Source organism: Oreochromis niloticus, unplaced genomic scaffold (genome assembly GCF_001858045.2).
Source record: "Oreochromis niloticus isolate F11D_XX unplaced genomic scaffold, O_niloticus_UMD_NMBU tig00008532_pilon, whole genome shotgun sequence".
NCBI classification, from domain to species: domain Eukaryota; kingdom Metazoa; phylum Chordata; class Actinopteri; order Cichliformes; family Cichlidae; genus Oreochromis; species Oreochromis niloticus.
In genome coordinates, this window is record NW_020329257.1 from 3067 (window position 1) to 12314 (window position 9248).

The following is a 9248-nucleotide window of genomic DNA, read 5'->3' on the forward strand; positions in this document are numbered from 1 at the left end:
TAAAATAAAACTTTATTAATCCCCCGGGTGGGTTCCTCCTTGGTTTTCTCACAGCTGACCAAACGTCAAACAGAAAACCAATTAAACAAAAGTGTGAGATGGTCGACAGTTTACGCCAGCGTCCTGTTATAATTTAGATAGCAAGGAGCAGGCGGCCGAGTTTATTCAACTCCACCGAGACAGCGGTGACGCTAACCAGAAGGCTAGACCGTCCAATTTCCCCAGCCATTTACTTCCGGCCTACCCGACCTTCTGAGGACCCGGCCCACGTAGACCGCTCAGGCCGGGTCCTCAGGAGGATGCAGCCCATGAATTTGGACACGACCAATAACTGGTGCACCAACCATATCTTTTCTTGTGTAAATGTAAATTTGTCTGTTATTGTGTAAATACATTCGCTATTGTGTACTCTACACACACGGAGAGATGCCAAACTGCCTTTCACTGTTCTTGTAACAGTGACAATAAAAAGCTATTCTGTTCTATTCTATTCTATATTTGCTTGATATAATGTTTACATGTCTATTTGTTTTTAAAAATCTACCATGACTGGTTGGGGTGAGGTGTATGACAATAACAATCAATTATTTGCAGTATTGGTATTCCTGAGGTCAACCTTTAGTAACAGCAAAATAACTCTGCCTTAGCTTTGTAAAATTTTCATTACTAATTACTGAATAAATATTTTTTGCTCATGACATCTTTGATAGGATTTTGTAGGTCACAGAATACCTGTTGTTTGATCGAAGTTAATAATTCTTTTGCAGAAAGACACAGAGGACGAAGTTCGAGAGGTCATCAGGAACAACCTACATTTACAAGGAAAGGTAAGAAAAGGACACAAGTTACTTAAAGTATACTTACACATTATGCCTCTGGGCTTAGATTTTGCCATGGTGTCAGGTTGTTGTCAGTTTATCTTATTCTTGTGAAAGTAATGTCAAAGGACTGGTTTAAGAGAAATTCTTCAAATCTGGCACAAGGATGAAGTGATTCGATTTTGATGGTCGGTGGGCAAACTCGCAAAATTTAGAGTCAAGTACTCAGATTCAGTTTAAATTTCACACAAATCTAGAGTAAGAGGACCTAAACGAACTGATGAACCTTTATGTCCATAAGATAAATAAGGCTACTTCACAGTGATATCATAGGTTATCCGAAAGATATAGAATAGGAAATTCAATCTGTCAACAAGTGATTGAAGGAACTCTATCACTCCACATAGCCCCTATCCCACTAACATCACTAAACTCGTCTGTACGGGAGAGTACAGGCTGTATCAAAAAGAATCATTCGATTTCAAAGTGCTTTCATTCTGCAGCCATTCACCCGGAACAATTGCATTACAACAGCAGTGGCTGCAGTGACTACAGTGAACTATGGGATGACGTATTTCATTGATTATTCATAAACATTGAACATTTTGTATGTAAAACTTTATATTCAGCCATGTATTTTAAATTTAGTGTAAGCTTAAAATACAGCCTTTTGAAAGTGTATGATTTATTTTTGATACACTGTATATTCCAGAGTCATATGTGAAGCCATCTACTTGACAGCTAAAGCTTCACCCACACTGGGTCAGGAAACAGGACAATGATCCCAAACACACCAGCAGGAGAAAGAACTGAATCTGAAGTTATAGAGTGACTGAAATACTGAAAGTAGCAGGACCTTAAGAGTGCTGTGCGTAAATGAATGGCTTCAAACCTAAATCAACTGAAGCAACGTTATAAACAAGGGTGGGCCAAAATTCTGCCACAATGATTTTAAAGACTTACGAAGTCATACAAAAAAACAACCAATTCAAGTTATTGCCAGCAAGGTAGTTATACAAGCTACTGAATCATGAGCTTTACATGTGGTGTTTCTGTGTTTTGGCTTTTGTTTTGTTAAAGTCGAGACAGATGTAAACCAGTTGGTAGATGTTGGTTGGTACTATATATTTATATATTCACAAAGGTGCTTAACCTTGTGAATGGGCCAATAGAGTCATGCATTTCCTCTGTGTGTCTTACAAAGTCAGAGGACCCAGCAATTCGTTGGCAGATGGCTCTGTACAGAGACCTCCCAAACCACTATGAGGATACTACTGACCCAGAGAAGACTGTGGAGAGAATCCTGGATATTGGTCATGTCCTCTTCCACCTGGAGCAGGTCTATATATTCAAGTTTGAGTTGATTTTGCGCATTTTTGTGCCAACGTAGAGAGTATAGCTTTAAGGTACCCCACGGTCCTCTTAAACTAGCTGATTGGTCTTCATTAAAGCTGACCACATACTTCTCCAGGATAATATGGCTTCCAGATGGTAAGGTACACCAACTAAATATCTAGTATACTGAGTGGTTCAGTTTGTGTCTTCAGGTGGAGCATCCTCAGCGCAGTAAGAAGGCTGTGTGGCACAAACTGCTTTCAAAACAGAGGAAGAGAGATGTCGTCGCTTGCTTCAGGATGGCACCACTCTATAACTTGCCAAGGTATGTTCTCAAACACACACACATGTAAAATGAAGAAGAAATATTTAAAATTCTGCACTTTATTATTTTCCCACCCTCATCTACAGCCACACCTCGGGCTAGTGAGGAAAGGTTGTGGATATATGTTGCACCTACAGTGCAGCCCTTTATAAGCAGCAGAAGATGGGTAGATAAACAGTTATTAGTCATCCATGTATCTCTCTCATACTAGGCACCGGGCTGTAAACTTGTTCCTGCAGGGCTATGAAAAGTCCTGGATGGAGACAGAGGAGCACTACTTTGAAGATAAACTCATAGAAGACCTCGCTGTAAGTTCATTTCATTTAAAAAAAACAAAACGAGTGGAATTCTTCTGACTACTCTGGAATTTTGCTTGTTTTGAAGGCAAATTATGTGTTAATTTCTTCAGTGTATAGCAGAGTTTTAGCACTTTGTGAATGTGTGTTGATTTCAGAAACCAGGTGAACAGGAGCCATCTGAGGAAGAGGAGGGGCAGAAACACAAACACATAGATCCCCTGCATCAGCTCATCCAGCTGTTCAGCAGAACAGCCCTAACAGAAAAATGGTGTGTATTTTACACACTACCTGTTAAAAGTCCCTATTTTTCCAGTTATTTGTTGCAGTTCATGTCGTTAAAGTCCAATGAATAGCTTGAAATGGTACAAAGGTAAGTGGTGAGCTGCCAGAGGTTAGGTTACCCAAAACTGAAAAATAATGTACATTTCAGAATTATACCAAAAGGCCTTTTTCAGGGACACAACATGGGTTAACAATTCAAAGCTGTTCTGCAGCAGTGAAGGTTGATCAAGCCTTGAAAGCTGCTGCTACTAATTCCTACAGGTGTTCCAACTTGGATTAATTCCAACCCCCTCTGTCTGCATAAAGCAGTGTTGGTGCCATACCCTTGTGAGCATCAGCTGAACAGTACTGTACTGCAGTAAGTAGTGTGTTGCTACAAAAATGGTGAGAAAAAGACCATTAACAGTGGAAGAGAGAGAGACCATCATAACACTTAAAAATGTAGGTCTGTCCTGACAAAGAAAGTCAAAGTGTCAGTGAGTACAGTTTCCTTCACCATCAAACGCACTGAGAAACAAACTGTGACAGGAAGAGGTCTGCAGACCCAAAGACACGACTGAATCACAGGACAAGGTTCTGAGAGTTAACAGCTTGTGTGATAGGCAGCTCACAGGACAACAGCTTCAAGCACATCTATCTCAAGGAGCTTCGTGATGTAGTCACCTGAAATGGTTTCATTTCACAGGTGTGCCTGTCAGGGTTCATTTGTGGAGTTTCTTGCCTTCTTAATGGGGTTGGGACCATCAGGTGTGTTGTGCAGAAGTCAGGTTGGTACACAGCTGACAGCCCTGTTTGACAACTGTATTAATTTATAATATGGCAACAACCAATGAGGTAAGTAAAGAGAAATGACAGCCCATCAGTCAGTCTGGGAAATTGCTAAAACTCTGAATGTGTCCCCAAGTGCAGTCAGGAAAAAACGCTATGACAAAACTGGACCGCCCCAGGAAAGGAAGACCAAGAGTCACCTCTGCTGCTGAGGATACATTCATCCGAGTCCCGAGGCTCAGAAATCGCAAGTTAACAGCAGCTCAGATTAGAGCCCAGATAGATGCCACACAGAGCTCCAGTAGCAGACACATCTCTACATCAACTGTTCAGAGTGTGTGAATCAGGCCTTTATGGTCAAATAGCTGCTAAGAAACCACGACTAAGGAAAAGCAACAAGCAGAAGAGATTTGTTTGGGCCAAGAAACACAAGGAGTGGACATTAGACCAGTGGAAATCTGTGCTGTGGTCTGATGAGTCCAAATCTGAGATCTTTGATTCCACCCACCGTGTCTTTGTGTGACGCAGAAAAGGTGAACGGATGGTCTCCACATGCACGGTTCCCACTGTGAAGCATGGAGGAGGAGGTGTGATGGTGTGGGAGTGCTTTGGTGGTGACACCATTGCTGGGATTTTTTCAAAATTGAAGGCACACTGAACCAGCATGGCTGCCACAGCATCCTGCAGCGACATGCCATCTCATCCAGTTTGTGTTTAGTTGGACCGTCATTTATTTTCCAACAGTACAATGAGCCCAAACACACCTCCAGGCTGTGCGAGGGCTGTTTGACCAAGAAGGAGAGTGATGGAGGCCTGGCCTCCACAGTCACCTGACCTAAACCCAATGGAGATGGTTTGGGATGAGATGGAGCACAGAGGGAAGGCAAAAGGACCAACAAGTGCTCAGCATCTCTGGGAACTCCTTCAAGACTTTTGGAAAACCATTTCAGGTGACCACCTCATGAAGCTCATGGAGAGAGAATGCCAAGAGTGTGCAAAGCAGTAATCAAAGCAAAGGGCGGCTATTTTAAAGAATCTGAAATATAAAACATGTAAATATTCATCAAAATAATGAAAAACTGTTAAATGAGAAGATGTCATTTCAGTCAGTGGTGCACCAAAATTATTTTCCTTAATACAGCTATAATTGTGCTAACTTTGGTGAATGTGTTTGTTTTGCAGTAAACTGGATGAGGATCATCTCTACATGGCCTACGCAGACATCATGGCTAAGGTATCTGTTGCTGAGTACCAACACTAAACACTTTTGAATTGAAACTCACATAGCTGGCTTAGCATAGACGGTAAAAAAACCTGTTATTGTTCTGCGTGCTGTTTATGTCATCGACCAGGGATGATGCTTTTGGGCTGATGGATTACTTGCAGGGCGCTGTACTGCCTAATCAAATCACTTATTGCAACTGGCACCTCCCCTACCTTCAGTGTAGAATAGTTTAGTGTGGCCTGAAAAGCTAAGAGAGGGAAAAGAAATTAAAAACAGATGCACCAAACTGTGGCAAATTAACCAAATGTTAGCAGCTGCACTGTTAACAGTAGCACTAGCAGCTGCACTAGTAACTAGTCTTCTGGATGGTAGAGTTGTTGTTGGTTTAGGACACTGTTAATATATCACTGCTTAGTGATTGCACTCCGAATTGGGTCTGCTGGGTATATTTCTTCAGACACTTCATGCTGTCAAGGCCGGGAGAGCAGTACGTGGGAGTGAACATAAGTGCAGACACAATACAGAGCGGAAATAAGATTTCACAAGTTTTATTGAAATCACAGAATAAACTATGGTGAGACATGAATACGTGGCAGGGAAATCTCTGACGAGGAGTCTTGCAGGTGGCTCTGGAGGCGGGTAGCCCTCTGAGTGTTGAGTGAGTGAGTTGGGTTCCAGCCTTGTATTCTAGTAATGCAGAGGAAGCAGCAGGCAGGAGACAGGCAGGTGAGAGCAGTGAGTAATTTAAGTCGAGAGAAGCAAGTTGCAGAATGAAGCTGGGATTTGACTGTGGAGACCAGCGTCCAGAGGAAGGAGTAAGGTGGTGACTTGACGAGATTGCTAAAGGCACAAAAGAGATCAAGTACTTGGCATGAACAAAGAAACGAACTGGTGAAGAACTGATGGCAACACTGGTTTTAAATACTGTCTTGCTGAATGCCACAGATGGAAAACGCGTGGAGAAGTGTAGGTGTTGAACCAGGGCTCCACCCCAAAAGGCAGATGCAGAGCGCAAGGCCAGGACAGAAAACCACTGAACACTGACCTGGATCATGACATATATATAAACACAAAGAATGGTGTGTTTAGCTTTAGGATCAACCAAGTTCCCCAAAATAAAAAATAAAAAACTGTTTGTGGTGAACACCTACACATCGAATAAAAAATTAAAGCATGTGAGACTCAATCTCACTGCACACTTTGCCAGGCAAAGTGTGCATGGATCTGACAGACAGAAAGATCTGACAGACATGCTCCTAATGAGAAGACGGATGGTGTCCTGGGGATCTCCTGCCAGATCCGGACCAGGGTATCACCGAACTTCTGGAAAAGTTGAGGTGTTTTATTGGATCTATGTCAGCCGAGCATGGGGGCAGTTAGTGGTATCAGGCATTGTCATTCCGAAGGAACTACATGCATACTCGAGCCACATGAGGCCAGGCATTGTCAGGCACCAGGAGGAACCCAGGATCCAATGCATCACCATAGGGTCTGATGTGAGTCCAAGGATTTCATCCCATTACTTAATGGGAGTCAGGGTGCCATTACCTAGTCTGTTAGAGGTTTGTGCGTCTGTCCATGGATATGCCTCCCCAGACCAGTCATACTGAACGATGTTACAGGCGGCATAATGTTCTCCACAGCTTCTCTAGACCCTTTCACATCTGTCACATGTGCTCAGGGTGAACCTGCTATCATCTGTGAAAAGCACAGGGCACCAGTGGTGGACCATTCTGGTATTCTACGGCAAATGCCAGACGGTGCTGGGCAGTCAGCAGAGGGTTGACAAGAGGAAGCTCTGTCCCCAGGCCACCATCATAAAGTCGTTTGTTGATTGTTGATCAGAGACATTCATGTCAGTGGCCCCTTAATTTACCGTTCGATCTACCCTCACCTATAGTCACGAGCTGTGGGTAGTGACCGAAAGAACGAGATTGTGAATACAAGCGGCGGAAATGAGCTTCCTCTGAAGGGTGGCTGGCCTCTCCCTTAGAGATAGGCTGAGAAGTTCAGCCATTCGGGAGGGGCCCAGAGTAGAGCCGCTGCTCCTCCACATCGAAAGGAGCCAGTTGAGGTGGTTCGGGCATCTGACAAGGATGTCCCCTGGGCGCCTCCTGGGTGAGGTTTTCCGGGCATGTCCCACCGGGAGATGGCCCCGGGGCAGACCCAGGACACGCTGGAGAGATTATATCTCTCGGCTGGCCTGGGAACGCCTTGGTGTTTCCCCGGACAAGCTGGAGGAGGTGGCTGGGGAGAGGGAGGTCTGGGCTTCTCTGCTTGGGGAGATGGATGGATGGGCCTTCTGCAGGTCATTTTGTAGAACTCTGGCAAGTTTCATCTTGTTCATCTTTGCACAAAGCAGCAGATACCGGCCCTCCCCATCATTCGTAACATCTGGTTTAAAAAAACAAAGATGGTGACACCGAAAATACTCAGTTTGATGCCTCAGTGCTTTGGAACTTCCCGTCGCTGATGTGGCTATATCTATCCGAAGTAATCAGTCTGTAGTTTGTATGCTTTTTTTCACCTTTCTCCCTTCCTTCAGAGTTGCCATGATGAAGAGGATGACGATGGAGAAGTGAAGAGTTTGAAGTAGGTGATCAATCGGTCTTGAATCTTCCACTAGTCTCCTCAAGTTTTTAGCAGTTTCATTTTTAGATGGTCTGCAATGATATGTGTCACCTTTCTAACAAAGGAAAAAGAGATGGAGAAGCAGAAGCTGTTGTATCAGCAGGCTCGGCTGCACGACCGTGGCGCTGCTGAGATGGTGCTCCAAACCATCAGTGCTAGTAAAGGTAAGTCTTGCCTATCGCCCCCTACTCTTTACTGTAACTCAGCGGTGGCAAATATATTATGGCCCTTGTGATAGAACCAGGCTGTCCAATCCCTATGCCTGCTTACTCATTGATGTGTTAAAAGTAATTTGTTCTGGATATGACTGTTTGGGAGCCTATTCTTAGATTCACCGTTTCACACTAATTCACAATTTGATGATATTTGATGTTTTTATCACCTGTGCAAAGTTGTACTTGGCAACAGTTTGTGTCTTGCTGTGCGTCTGTTTCCTTTTGACACATTTCTAAGTTTGAACATTTAGTATGTATGCACAGAGGTGTTGCTTGATGAGTACACACACAGACATTACAATATAGAAGTGTGGTTTAAAGATAAAAAACAAAAACAAAAACGATTAGTTGTGAATTAATTTTCCCTTTTATGGAGCAGAAAACGTTACTGGATGCTAGCTAATAGGCTACATTTGGATGTCAAATATTTATAGGGGAAAAATGGAAATTATGGATATGAAATAAAATGTCTCTTTGTTGCTTAACCTGCAGGTGTCAGGTCTCTGGCCCCTGGGAGAGTGAAGACCTGGACAGTTTGTCAGAGCTGGTCCAGGATATCCGTCTTTGCTCTCAGGCCCTCAACAAGCTGGACCGACAGACCTTGAAGCAGAGCTGGGACAGGACTCAGTCACACGGACACTTTCTCGACCGAAACTCCAAGTGCCTCCTCTCCGCCACCTCCACTTGAGGGTGGGAGGTGTGATGATGTCGGCAGAACTTTGCTTCTGATGTCTACTCTTTATCACTGACGGTGGATTTTGAGCCAGTGTTCATAATAAAAGTGGTCATTTTTATAAACATTTTGTTTAGTGAGGCTACACCAAAAAGAAACAAGATAAAACCAAAATAAAGTGACATGCTGTCCACCAACAATCTGTTGATAGCTTGTGTTTTATGCATTTTTGTCTGCCTTATTTATACATGTAAAGCTCTGTATCTGTATAAAGAGTTTGTGTTAGTGTGCGAGAGGTTTTGTGTCGCAATTGGTCCTGTTTTAATAAATAAATAATAAATAAATAAAGTTTCATTTATATAGCACCTTTCAAGACAGAATCACAAAGTGCTGCACATAAAATTACAAGTCATAAAAAGATTTAAAAAGACTAAATAAAACAGGCAAAAAATTAACCAAAAGCAGTTTTAAAAAGGTGAGTTTTGAGTTGTGTTTTAAAAACAGCTACTGAGTCCACAGTTCTTAATGCTTGGGGGAGAGAGTTCCACAGTCTAGGGGCCACAGTGGCAAAAGCTCTATCACCCTTAGTCCTCCTCTTAGTATTTTTTTATAGCAAGTAAGCCCAGATCAGATGACCTCAAAGACCTGCTGGGGACATAAGGCTGTAGCAGATCAAA

General features: G+C 43.1%; 1 long non-coding RNA gene across 1 annotated transcript; it reads left to right on the forward strand.

The window, feature by feature from the left end:
• Positions 1-2986: 2986 nt before the first annotated feature.
• On the forward strand, positions 2987-5122 carry LOC109198091 (uncharacterized). Its single transcript, XR_002059065.2, has 2 exons — positions 2987-3045; positions 5010-5122. It is a non-coding gene; the product is annotated as an uncharacterized LOC109198091 (long non-coding RNA).
• The last annotated feature ends 4126 nt before the right edge of the window (positions 5123-9248 follow it).